General features: G+C 36.5%; 1 pseudogene; it reads right to left on the minus strand.

The window, feature by feature from the left end:
• Positions 1–1,033: 1,033 nt before the first annotated feature.
• Positions 1,034–7,988, minus strand: LOC149254841 (1-aminocyclopropane-1-carboxylate synthase 7-like; annotated as a pseudogene).
• Between the last annotated feature and the right edge of the window lie 6,165 nt (positions 7,989–14,153).

Below are 14,153 nucleotides of genomic sequence, written 5' to 3' on the forward strand. Positions count from 1 at the left end.
GATTGACAATACCTTTGCAATAAAGTTGGCCAAAAACCCAAAGTTCCATGATCAAACGCAGCACATCAATACTAAATATCATCTGATTCGACATCATGTTTAGGCCAAAACAATCCGTCTCCGTCATTGTTCCACAAATGAGCGAGTTGCATACATCTTCACCAAAGCGCTTGCAAGAGAAAAGCTTGAACGATTCAAAATGATGCTTGGACTCACCAACATCCCTTCAGATTAAGGGGGGGATGTTGACACCTAATCCTTGTGATTGGGTGAATTTATGTAAATAAATAAATTAGAAATATGAACAGTCATCCGGAGATGAACTGAACAATCTCTCCCTCATGTATATAATAAAAACCTACCTGATGGAATAATACAGTGGAATCATTTTTTCTTTATGGAGTTACTACCTAACATGACAAATATTACTTACCATTTTCATCACACCAATTTCGCCAAGATATTTAAAACTATGTTTTATCATTTTTGAAATCAATCCAAATTCAATGATTAAGATGCAAAAGTTTTCAGCAAATTTATTAAATATTAATTAAATGTTTTATATAGTTAATTAATTTTTATTTTATTTTTAGATTTTTTAAAATTATAATAAACTGAAATTACACATCATACTATACTATATTATGCTATAGAATAAAACTCTGCTCAATAATTATAATTAAATTTTGTAAAAGGAACCTCTGCTTAATAATTATAATTGAATTTTGTAAAAGGAACCTCTGCTTAATAATTATAATTGAATTTTATATCTTACAAAGTATATATCTATTTTAAGAGTAGAAGTTATGACATTATCATATCCTGATGCGATTCACATCAGTGACCAACGGTATTGTGAAGTTGGAATACATTTGTAAGTTGGTCTCCCGATCAAATGAAGAGATGGTTGTGCCATGTCTTGCACACTTGTCTTTTTAATGAGGAGAATTTGACAGCTTGGAGAGCTGGGATCTGGGATCTAGTCAGTCTGATTGGAATTACACTCCTGATCCTAAAGCAATGGCCCAGCAGCTTGACGAAACAAATAAATTGGATTTCAAACCTGCACAGAACCCTTTATTCAAAGGCAGCACAAAATAGGGTTCGTCATGTCCTGCACTTTAGTTGCTTGAACTAATAAACCCCAAGATTCACGTCTTGGCGAGGGACATTCGACCTAGTTGATCCGTCGAGACACAAACATCCGCTTGAGTTGACGTTCATCGACCTCAAGGAACCATCAACCTCGACGAGCGACATTTTTCTGTTAGAATGGAGTTTTTCTTTAGCATCATCCTCATGCAGTAACTTTTTCTGATATGCCCCTATTTGCTCATATCGCTGATTCGATATCCAGCTCTGCATAAAGAGCTGAATCCGATTCAACGACTCTTGTCCAATTTCATTGGTCATATTGGCAAAGCAGAACCTAAACCACCCAGGCTCACTGCAGTGGCAAGAAGAACCTGGAGAAACATTCAAGCGAATTTCTTTTAATATTATCTTCCATAGTCTAATCTCTCCTTCTTGACTAGGAGATTGCAGAAGATGTCTGAGATCCACCCAGCAGAACAAACCCGCGTTGCTTTTCAAGCAACTGATGCCGACCACACGCAGTCCAGAGACGAACATTTCTTGTCTCTTTAGTAGCCTCCTACTATTCTCTATTAAATATTTTCTTACGAATTCCGTGTCGGAGAGCATTGAAGCAAGCAAATGTTGTGTCTGTGAAGAAACCAAGGAAAAACTGGACATCCTCCGTGCTGCAGTAACGACTGTATCGTTGTAAGAGTAAATGACTCCGACTCGGAAGCCCAGTAGTCCTAGGTCTTTCGACAGACTGTAAATAATATGAACAAGCTCGCTCTGAGATGTTTTTTCGGTGGCCAAAATCTCCGAAATGCTTGTGAATTTTGGAGATGAAAAGACTTATCCCGAATATATCTCGTCGCACACTAGATGAATGTTCTTCGCCGAGACAAAAGCAAGCAACTTTCTTAGAGTTGTAGCGTCCATGGTGGTTCCCAATGGATTTGAAGGATTTGTAATCAAAAGCCCCTTCACTAGTATATTTCGCGCCATGGCATTCTGATAGGCTGCTTCGAGGGCAGGTACCGTTATCTGGAAATCGTTGCTACTGCTGCAGTGGACGGGTATGAGTTCCACTCCTGTACGCCATTTTAGATCTCTGTCAAAACTGCAGCAACAAAGCATTGAATCAGTTTCATTTTCATTTCAGCAGTAGAGGTTAAATGTGTTATAATAGATTAAAGTAATCTACTTAAAACTATCATGCCTTTGAACTTCTAGCACATACAGAATATTAACTAGTTATGACAGTGTGAAGGTACCATACTTATTGGTTACTTAACACCGGACTGACACTACTAAAATCATCTGTATTAACTAGTTATGACAGTGTGAAGGTACAACACTTATTGGTTAGTTAAGACCGTACTGACGCTACTAAAATCATGTTTTACTGACAGTATATAGAAATGAGTTTACCCTGGGTAATATGGCGTTGGTACTAGAAAGGCTTCTCCTCGATCAGCTAGACAGAATGTTAACACCTCGTGGGCTGCAGTTGCTCCTGCAGTGAGAACAACTCTATCTCCGTCGAACTTTACTTTTCTTCCTCCAACTTCTTCCATAAACGTTGCTATCGCCTGCTTCAACCATTCACATAATAGTCAATAAACTTGAACTAGACCCAGAGACATTCACATTGAAGCAAGTACATTATCTTTTGGTTAGAATTTTTTACCTTTCTGCAATCAGGGAGGCCATGGTAATCTTGATAAAGAGCAATTTCCTTAAAACTTGTCACACCCTCGTTGGCGCATATAGATGCCTTGGGATGCTCAAGCAGCCAGCTTTCCAGCAAATCGAATGAAAGCTGCAAATAATGTTGAATTTGTAATTTCAACGCAGGAAAACAATGCCCGAAACCGTTCAACAAGCCTGCCTGAAATATTTCGCACCAGCTTTCCGGCGAAGGGATATTCCGGCGATCAACTCCGATAAAATTTAGTGTTGACGCGTGGCTCTCCCCATACGTCAGCCAACGTAATATTTCGGGAGGTAAAGTTCAACCCAAAATTGGCTTCCGAAATTGATCTCCGCCGTCCGATCTGCTCCCGCGCTCTCCACCGTCGATTGTCCGAAGCTGCATACAAACCAACATTAAAACATTACGTGGAGTAAAAGCCTTTGGGTTGACCGCCGAAAAGAAATTTAATGAATTAATTTTTGTTCGTAGATAGTAGGTGAGATGTCTCAGTTTTAATTGCACGAACGTATGGAGAATTTAAAGAAAGGCATGGTCTGGTCAGTATGTTAAAAATATTTACGGCACGTAAAATGTAATTGTGTGTTTTGTTTTGTTTTCAAAAAAAATGAAAAGGGCTCGTGTGTTGTAATATGTTTTTATGTGATGTGTTGACCTTTTTGTAATGTGTGAGAGCTCGGGGGCAGCGAAAAAGAACAGAGAGAATTTGCACAGCAGTGCATGAAGAAAAGAACAGAGAGGAGCGCATTTGTTTTGTAAGCCTGTGTAAATTTTGTTTTTACAGCAGTATGTAAAAGAAGGTTTTACACCAGTAAGTAATATGTTTTCACAGCAGTGAATGTAAATGAGAATTTTACCCAGCACAGTAAATTCTCATGTGGAGACAAAGTAAATGTTTTTGTTGAACGTATTTTTGGTGAATCCCTCTCAGCAAAGAGGATGAAATTTGTATCAGACATTTTGTTTTAATCAATAGAAATGTTTTTATGGTGGTGAAATACTCTGTTCCTCAGTAAAAAAATTTTAAGCTTCCCTGTGCACAAAAAGATCCTGGAAAGGTAGAAACAGAGCATTGCCTCTGTGGAGTTTATTTTCTTTGTTTTTGGGATTTTATTAGAAAAATCCCCAACAGTGGTATCAGAGCAGGTCTAAGCTCTTTGAAGGTGACAAAGAGGCTGAAGGGAGGAGTTTTTTGCAGCAGTAGATCTTCTCCAGCAGAGTGAAGGCTCAGTCAAGAAAATACTCAGGTATTTCACAAAGTTTTTTATGTGTTGCTGAAGAAGCAGTCAGTTGTTTTAAAATACACAGTCAAGAAATTGAAGCATAGTAGAGGCTGAAAGAATGGTTGGCACAAGCACCAGTAATAACATGGGTATGCAGTTCCCATTATTTGATGGTAAAAACTATGACTATTGGGCAATAACAATGAAAGCCTTGTTTGCTTCCTAAGACTTATGGGAAATAGTTGAGGAAGGTTTTGAACAACCAGCAGATGAAAATGAGTTTAATGCATTAACTCAAGGAGAGAAGGATCTATTAAAGAGCTGCAAGAAGAAGGATTCAAAAGCCCTTTTCTTCTTGTATCAAGCAGTGCATGGAAATGTGTTTCCAAGGTTAGCAGCAGCTAAGACATCTAATGAAGCATGGCAAACCCTCAAGACAGTCTATCAAGGCATGGAGAGAGTGAAGACAGCAAAACTACAATTGCTGAGGAAAGATTTTGAGAATTTGTGCATGAAGGAGTCAGACAACATTGACTCATTCTTCACACATGTAATTGGTTTGGTCACACAGATAAGGACTCATGGAGAAACCCTTGAAGATAGGAGGATTGTGGAGAAAATATTGAGGGTCTTACCCTCAAAGTTTGATGCGATTGTCACCACCATTGAAGAGACAAAGGATCTCTCAAAATTTTCAGTTGATGAGCTACATGCATCACTGATAACACATGAGCAGAGGTTGAGTAAAAATGAAAACTCATCTCTAGAGCAAGCCTTCAAGACCCAGATGTCCTTTGGAAGAGGAAGAGGTCAAGGCAGAGGAAACAAGAGAGGAAGAGACAGAAGCCAGAACATAGGTGGAAGGAACAACCCAGCGAATGCACAAGGAAGAGGCAGCAATCCAAATCAGAACCAAGGCCAAGGCAGCAGCCAACAAAGAGGTCAACATCATGCTCAAGGACAAAGGTATGAAAAATCCAATGTCCAATGCTATTATTGTAAAAAATATGGGCATTATGCTAGTGAATGTAGGAAGAAGCAACATGATATGAACAATAGAGAAAATGCAAATGTCACTAGAGAAAACAGCAGTCAAAATAATGTGTTGTTAGCATGTAACATGGCTGAAACAAACAGTGAAGACATATGGTTTTTAGACTCAGGTTGCAGCAACCATATGACAGGGAACATAGCCTTCTTTTCTGCCCTAGATAAAAATGTGAAATCAGAAGTCACACTAGGAACTGATAACAAAATCTCTGTTATGGGAAAATGGGAGGTAAAAATATTTACAAAGCAAGGAGAAAGGAAAACCATAGCAGATGTCTACTATGTCCCTGGAATGAGATGTAACCTCTTGAGTATTGGACAGCTTGTCCATAAGGGGTACAATGTTTTCTTTAAAAATGATGTACGCACCATCATGGATATAGTTGCCACAGACGATGCATTGCTGAAGTAAAAATGACAAGGAATAGGATGTTCCCTCTCAGGATAAGAGCAGATTTGAAAAACAAAGGAGTAATTGCAGCAGTTACCCAAGAGGCTTTCCAAAGCGTGTCAAAGGATGAAAATTGGTTGTGGCACTTGAGATTTGGACATCTCAATTTTGGAGGTCTAAATTTGTTGAGTAGGAAAGGAATGGTGAAAGGATTACCATTGATAGAGAAACCGGACAGCCTATGTGAAGGTTGCATTTTGGGAAAACAACATAGAGAAAGTTTTCCATCAGGGAAAAGCATAAGGGCAAAGGCACCCTTAGAGATCATCCACTCAGATTTATGTGGACCGATGCAAGCTCCATCATTAGCAGGCAGCCAATATTTCCTAACATTCATTGATGACTTTACAAGAAAAACTTGGGTATATTTCCTTAAAAACAAAAGTGAAGTGTTTGAGAAATTCCAAAATTTCAAGGCATTTGTGGAAAATCAAAGCGGGCTGCATATACAAGTTTTGAGAACTGATAGAGGAGGTGAGTATATCTCCAAGGAATTCCTAAGATTTTGCAGAGAAAATGGAATTCACAAACAGTTTACAGCAAGGTACACCCCACAACAAAATGGAGTTGCTGAAAGGAAAAATAGGACCATCATGGATATGGCGAGGAGCATGCTAAAGGCAAAGCATTTGCCAAATGATTATTGGGCTGAAGCTGTAAATTGTGCAGTGTATATTTTGAACAGGTGTCCTACAAAAGCAGTGTTGAACAAAGTGTCGGAAGAAGCATGGAGTGGGAGAAAGCAAGGAGTCACCCACATGAGAGTTTTTGGATGTGTGGCCTATGCACACATACCAGATCAGCTAAGGAGGAAGTTGGACAACAAAGGGGAGAAATGTCTTTTCATTGGATACAGTGAGGAATCCAAAGCCTACAGGTTGTATATCCCATCTACCAAGAAGTTTTTTGTCAGCAGAGATGTTCAATTCATTGAAGAGGAAGCTTGGGATGGAAGCATAGAGAAAACAATGAATGTCAAGAACTGTTTGTCTCATGATGAAGATGAAGAGGAGGTGGCTGAAATACATCCCCAAACAGCAGCGCCAACACAAGGACAGCAAGGGACACCATTGAGGATAAATGAGAGTGCTTCTCTAAGCACACCACAAGGAGGAAATTCAAGTGCATCTTCAAGCACTTGCACACCAAGTGAAAGAGGTAAGAAATTTAGAAATCTAAGTGACATTTATAATGAAGGAATGAATTCCTTATTTGCCTTGTATTGTCATGTTGATGATTCTATTCATTTCGAAGATGCAATTAAAGATAAGAAATGGATAGAAGCTATGGATGAGGAGATGAATGCCATAGAGAGAAACAAAACATGGGATTTGGTTGAGCTACCAAAAGGCAAAGAAGTCATTGGAGTGAAATGGGTCTACAAGACCAAGAGTAATGCTGAAGGCAAGATAGAAAGGCACAAGGCAAGGTTGGTTGTCAAGGAGTACAAGCAGCAATATGGGAGAGATTATGAGGAGACTTTTGCACCGGTTGCAAGAATGGAAACCGTGAGAGCAGTGCTGTCCATAGCAGCTCAAAACAAATGGAAAGTCTACCAAATGGACGTGAAGTCAGCATTCCTAAATGGAGTGTTAAAAGAAGAGATGTACATTGAACAGCCTCTCGGCTATGAGAAGAAAGGTGAAGAGCACAAAGTGTGCAAATTGAAGAAGGCTCTTTATGGGCTGAAGCTTATGGGCTGAAGCAAGCGCCAAGAGCATGGTACAGCAGGATAGATTCATATCTATTGGATAATGAATTTGACAAATGTGAAGGAGAACCCACCGTCTACATCAAAGAAAAGGATGGTAAAATTTTAATTGTTGTCTTATATGTTGATGATGTTATTTTCACACGTAATGATGATCAGCTTATTGAAAATTTCAAATCAGTCATGAAGGAAGAATTTGAAATGAGTGATATGGGTTTCTTGAAATACTTCTTAGGCATAGAAGTAGATCAAAATGAAAAAGGAATTTTTATCTCACAAGCTAGATATGTAAATCAAGTATTGAGCAGATTTAACATGCAATAATGCAAGGCAGCGATCACTCCCACATTAATGGGATTAAAACTCAGCGGAAAGGACAGCAGCATGGATTTTGATCCGTTTGATCTGGAATTATCCAAATGGGCTTGGCATAGAATCAGATAGATTTGATCCTGATTCTCTGCCAAGCCCATTTGGATAATTCCAGATGGGTTGTTTGTTCGATGATAAGGATTACTGTCATACTCCTTCCAGCCGTCAAAATAGGGAGAGGCTTCCCCATGAGCATTAGACACTGCCAATGACGAAAGGAGGTTTCCTCTTGCAGGCAATCGAGCAGTAGCTTCTTCTTTCTGTTGTCGCGATCCGTTGTCCATCGATATCATCGTCTTGAAATGCATCTACTGTTGTATGGAAACTTAAATTGAAATATTGAAATAGCAGGCAGTTACAGGTGATTTTATCGCTGAATGAAGAATTGTTGCTCCGCAGTAACTATGGCTTTACGGGGTATTAAACGTGTGTAATAGGTCTATGGCTTTACGGAGTAGTAGACGTGTGTATCTGTGCGTAAGGAATGGGTTGCTTTAATAGGTCTAAGCGGTTCCCCGTCGGTCCGCGTATGCGCAGATTCGGTTATGACGCGGCAAACATTTAAGACATTTATCACCGAAAGTTGAATTCAATAGAGACAGGTAAATCGATGATATGTCTTGTCACAGCTCAATTAACAACCGACGTCTGCCATCACCCTTTATTTTCGTCATACTACCTTTCCCGGAACGAGATGTGCAGGTAAGGATGGCATCACAGATACCTTGCAAACTCCAAATGGATAGAACACGCGTGGAACCACGATCTAATTAAGATTAGTTTAACAAGGAAACATTTTCTCTAGGAAAATAGTGGAAATTTTTGTAAGATTTTGAAAAATTTTAATGGAAATATTTGAAAAAATGGGGTAGAAATTTGGGGAAATTTAAATGGTATTTGTTAAGTTTTAGGGTTTTAGGTTCTTAACAGCTTTTGATAATACTGAATCCTTTCCTATTATAAAAATAAATTCAAACATCGTTATACTCAAATTTTTTGAAAAACAGTAACCAAATTCAAAACTGTTCACAGACTTTTTCACAAATATAAAAAAACAAATTCAAATATTGTTATACTCAAATTTTTTGAAAAACAGTAACCAATTTCAAAACTGTTCACAGGCTTTTTCACAAATATAAAAAAACAATAACCAAATACCAACGAAAAATTGTGACCTCAGTAAACAACGGCCGACCAATCATAATGCGCATCCTTGAAAGTGAAGAAACGACAAAGTTAGGTTTAAATTTCAAAAGTTGCAATCCTAGAAAGTATTTCGTTTTGTTAGTCAAACATAGAAAAATGTCTAAACATCTGAAAATATCGTACCGTCTAATAATAATGATTTCAATATATGGTTTTGAATCTCTCTCAATCTATTTCGTTTCGCTCGAGCACCGCCACCCGGATTTGATTAGCATAGCCATTTTGAGCGCACACTGGTTAATGATTTTGACATTGACAATTATTCACCAGACACGACTTCAGATACTTGTAAGACAAACAAAAGTTTTGGTGGCCTCAAATTGTCATACAGCTATCTGCCACACACCTCAATTTTTCCATACATCTATCTGCCACACACCTCAATTTTCCAACACAGCTATCTGCCACACAAATACAGGTATCTGCCACACAGATACAGACTACCGAACTATTTAGCAAATCATAAATGAGTATCGCGGTGTGTTTACTGTATTTGGTGGGAGCACTGTGTCGGCATATATCGGCATCTGGCACTGTACTTTATCCACTCTGTTTGAATAAATATAAAACTTAAGATTCTACGCCACAGGTGGCCGACAAATAAAAAAGTCAGATCTGGTGAATAACAGAGGCGAGAGCATTCTTTCTCCACCGGACACGTGCTTTAAGAATAAAACATTATTTTTTGCGTCTACGTCATTCGGGACATTAAAACCACAGACTACTTGCTGACATCATGCTACCGTACATTGTTTTAAGAAAAACAAGAATTCGAGGATTCTTGCCTCAAACGTAATTTGAGGCATTAAATCCACGAACGACATGATAACACCATGCTACAGCAATTGATGTTACAGATATTTGACCACCTATGGCGGAGTTGCGGTTCAAATGTGGAAACTTAATTTCCAAGCATCTGCTTCATTACGGATTGTAAAAGACAACAATACTGACATGTAAAGGTGGGTGATGTGGGAATTGAAAATGCTTCTAAAAAGTTTAGAATGTGGAAAGCTACCCTCTATGCTGGTAATGCTGTTCCAAGTTGCATCTTCTGGACAAAAAAAACTACGAGGTTTGAACAATGAATTGAAACTTTGTATTCACATCCCAAATTTCCACGAAATAGCCTTTAGTCATGGACAATTATAATGCAAAAAGATTGGTGTCTTACATCACAAATTTCCACGAATAACCTTTAGTCATACACATTAAGCATGCAAAGGGAATTTGTCTCAGATGTATATAGGTTTAAGTTGTAGATCTTTGGGATCCATTTAAGTACTTAGTGTTCACATATTTACTAAAGGATAGATTACTCAAGTTTGTGTGAGTTTCATATAATTTTGGTTAAAGCATTTTATTGGTAAATATCTTATTCTTAAATTTGGTGAGTGTATTTTATTGGTGAGTAGATTGTTGTCAGGTTAGTTTTAAGTAGGAAAAAAAGGGAAAAAAAAAATATTATTAGAAATAAGATTTTATGGTTTCATATCATACTCAAGATATTTAGACTAATTACTCTATAAAATATTTGAAGATGGTGGAATGAAAGGGGTGTCTAAGACAAAATATAATATTAGCCAATTTTTAAGAAGTTAATATAGCGGAAATGCAAGTGTTATAGATCATTATGGTTTTATAAGTGTAAGTTATAAAAGTGAAACTAAGTGAAGTTTCATCTTATATTATTATTGCTAGTATTATGTTCATCCTTAACACAATTTATATCATAAATTCTAGCGATCAACCAAGTTTTATGTTCATCCTCAACCTCCTTTGTATCATAAAGTAAAGAGATTAACTCATCCCAAGGTATTTTGTGATGCACAATAAATGACAATGTATCCTTATAAATGATAATAACTCCTACTCAACTACAACTGATGCATATACTTAATTGCAACTAACTCATCCTAAAAACAATGACTTCTGGAAAATCTAGAACAATCATGACTCTAGTTCTACACAGTCAAGAACATTCACTCAAGTTATACATAGTCCAGAACATTCTATTTATTCATTAACTCTAAGTCTCCCCATTAATGGAGGAATGAATTATTTATCACACCTAACATGTCTCTACATAACATAAACTTATCTTTTTTTAAGGGATTAGTAAAAATGTCTACCACATGTGACATTTCTATTACAATAGATCAAACTATTTTCCTTTGACTGTTTATTTTCTCGTACGAAATGATGTTGTATCTCAATGTGTTTTGATCTTGCATGATAGACTCGGTTCTTTGCTAGTTTGATAAAACTTTGATTGCCACACTTGCTAATTGTTGGTCCTTCCCATTTTCCTCTTATGTCTTCAAGATTTATTCCTAGCCAAATTCCTTCACGGGTTGCACTCCATAAGGCCATATACTCAACTTCAGTGGAAGATCAAGAAATAATTTGTTGTTTCTTGCTGCTCCATGACACAATACCAGATCCAATATTGAATGCATAACCAGAGGTGGATTTCTTGTCATCTAGATCTCCTACCCAATCAGAGTTCGAATAACCTGTCAACTCAATATTCAAATCATTAATATATTAAATACCAAAGTTTTCAGTCTCTTTCAAATATCAAAGGACTCTCTTAGCTGCTTTCTAGTGACTTTAATGTGGCTTAGCTATGGATTAACTAAGTATACTAACTGAATATGCAATATCTAGCCTAGTTCTAGTTACGTAATTCAGACATCCCACCAATTTCCTATCAAATGTGTTTAACATTATGTTCTAGTGGTGTAGATAATAATTTACATCCATTCATATTGAAATTCCTAATTAATTCATATGTGTATTTGCTTTGTGTGACTATATCATTATCTCTCCAAACTTCAAGGCCTAAACAATAATGCAACTCTCTAAAATATTTCATTTCAAGTTCCCATGTTAGAATGTTTTTTTTATATTTTTTAATTATCTTGCTATCACTTCTTGTTATGAAAATATCATCAACATATACACAAATCAAAAGTATATGTCCCTTTTTATCCTTCCTTGTATAGAGATTTGGATCTCCTTTACATTTAGTAAAACCCCGTTGAGAGAAGAATTTATCAATCTTCACATGGCAAGACCTTTGTGCCTATTTGATTCCATATAGTTCTTTCTCTAACCTACAAATAAGATGCTCATCTCCTTGTTTTACAAAACCTTATGGTTGAACAAGATAAACTTCTTCTTTTAATTCTCCATTCAAAAATGTTGATTTGACATCTAGTTGATTTAGCTTCCAATGCAATCCTCATTCTAATGGTGTTCATTTTAGCTACAGGTGTAAAAGTTTATTTATAATCTATCCATTCTTGCTATGAATAACTGTTTGCTACAATTCTAGCTTTATATTTATCAATAGTTCCATCAACATTAAATTTAATTTTGAACAACCATTTTAATCCTATGGGAACTTTATCCTTAGGTAATTTTCTTAGTTCCCATGTATCATTTTTTATAATATAATCATATTCTTTCTTCATTGTATTTCTCAATTCTGCATGTTCATTAGCTTCTTTAGATTTCAAAGGTTCTAGGACATTCATCACTTTTGTCATTAAGGCATAGTCTTTATACCTTACTAGTGGTTGAATTTGGTGTGATGACCTTCTTGGTTGTTCATTGCTTTCATCCCTCCTCCAGGTTTATGGTGACTTATTTCCTCTTGTTGATGTGATTTTACTGCTTGAGGTGTGCATATCACCAGATTCTTCCTCTTGTTTCTGCTCCTGTTTGTCATAAACTTCTTTTGTGACATCATCAAAATCATGAGGAATATGCTATACATCATAATTGTCCTCCTTATGGCCTTCATCTACAGGTTCATGAAACACAACATCTCTAATTGCAAAAGCGTTATGAATAGAAAGATCAAACTTCTTATATGCTTTATGATCAGAAAAATAACCATTGAAAATACACTTCATAAATGTGGCATCAAGTTTTCTCCTATCTTCTCTCAGAACATGATCAAACACTTTTCTTCCAAATATTCTTTAATGGCTTAATTCTAGTTTATACCCATAAAGAGCTTCAAATGGACTGTTATTATTTAATTTTTTTGTTGGACTTATAATTTTTAAAGAAACAACAGTACTAATAGATTCTGTCCAAAAAGCATTTGTAATATTTTTACCTTTCATCATGTTACTCGCACATTCAACTAAAGTTTCGTTCTTCCTTTCAACTACTCCATTATGCTGTGGAGTATCTGGCACCGTGTACTATTGTACAATTCAATGGGCTTTGAAGTATTTGACAAATTATCCTAATGTATATTCTCCCCCATAATTAGATCGAAGGATATTGATGTATTTTCCTATTTGCTTCTCAACCAAGTTTTTAAAATATTTAAAATATTCAAATATATCACTCTTATTTGTCATGAAATAAACCCAAGGATATTATGTGCAATCATCAATAATATCAAGAAATAATATGATCCTCCTAATGATCTAGTCTGCATAGGGCCACACACATTTGTATCAACAAATGTTGGCATTATGACTAATGTGTTGTTCTTGATGGAAACCTACTTGATAAAGATGTCAACATGATGGTAGCAGAATAAGTATACAAATTAGTATATATGTGACAGAGAGATTGGACAAAGGAATATCATTTCAGAGATAGAGGAAGGATGAGGTGATGTTTTAAGAAGTATACGATGGTCCTATGAACAAAGGCCATGTACATACGCGGAGATGGTGAAGCAAAGTCGCGTACAGTTTCTGCACCATACTACTCTCAATATCGAGGGTCTTTACCATGGTATTGGCCCATAATAATGGGCACGACAACATATATTTGATCCTGTCAAAGAATACCATTGACATATCATGGAATTTTCCTAAGGTATTAGCTAAGGCCTAAGCTATATAGGAAGATGGAGATCAAAGTACTAAGTGAAAAAGTATTAGGTTATTGATGATTGGTTTGATCTGAAATTGGTATGCACCAAGGAGTATGATGATGGATCAAATCTATTAGATCTGAAATGACTACATATTGAATCATCTGTGATGATGATGTTATGACGTGTATATGCTATGGTAATTTGGGTTTGACAATTGTTTTGTTGTGTACTGAAGATTTGACTCAATAATTACAGATTGGTATGTAGGTTTTCTTCAAAAAGGTTGTGTATATACGCGAATATGATTCTGGGTAGTTGCATATATATTCTACAGTATGGACAGACTTGTACGCGGGTGTCAAGTATTAAAGGTGCATACATACGATGAAATGCTTTATAAGGGTCACATACATATACTAGGATTTGAAGTATGAGATGATGATAATGATTAATTTGTTTTATGATGTTTGTTGTTGTTTGTTGATGAAGTCTTTGAT

The sequence above is a fragment of the Pinus tabuliformis genome, chromosome 7, assembly GCF_031772625.1.
Source record: "Pinus tabuliformis cultivar Carrire ecotype Pingquan chromosome 7, CPIR1, whole genome shotgun sequence".
NCBI lineage: Eukaryota > Viridiplantae > Streptophyta > Pinopsida > Pinales > Pinaceae > Pinus > Pinus tabuliformis.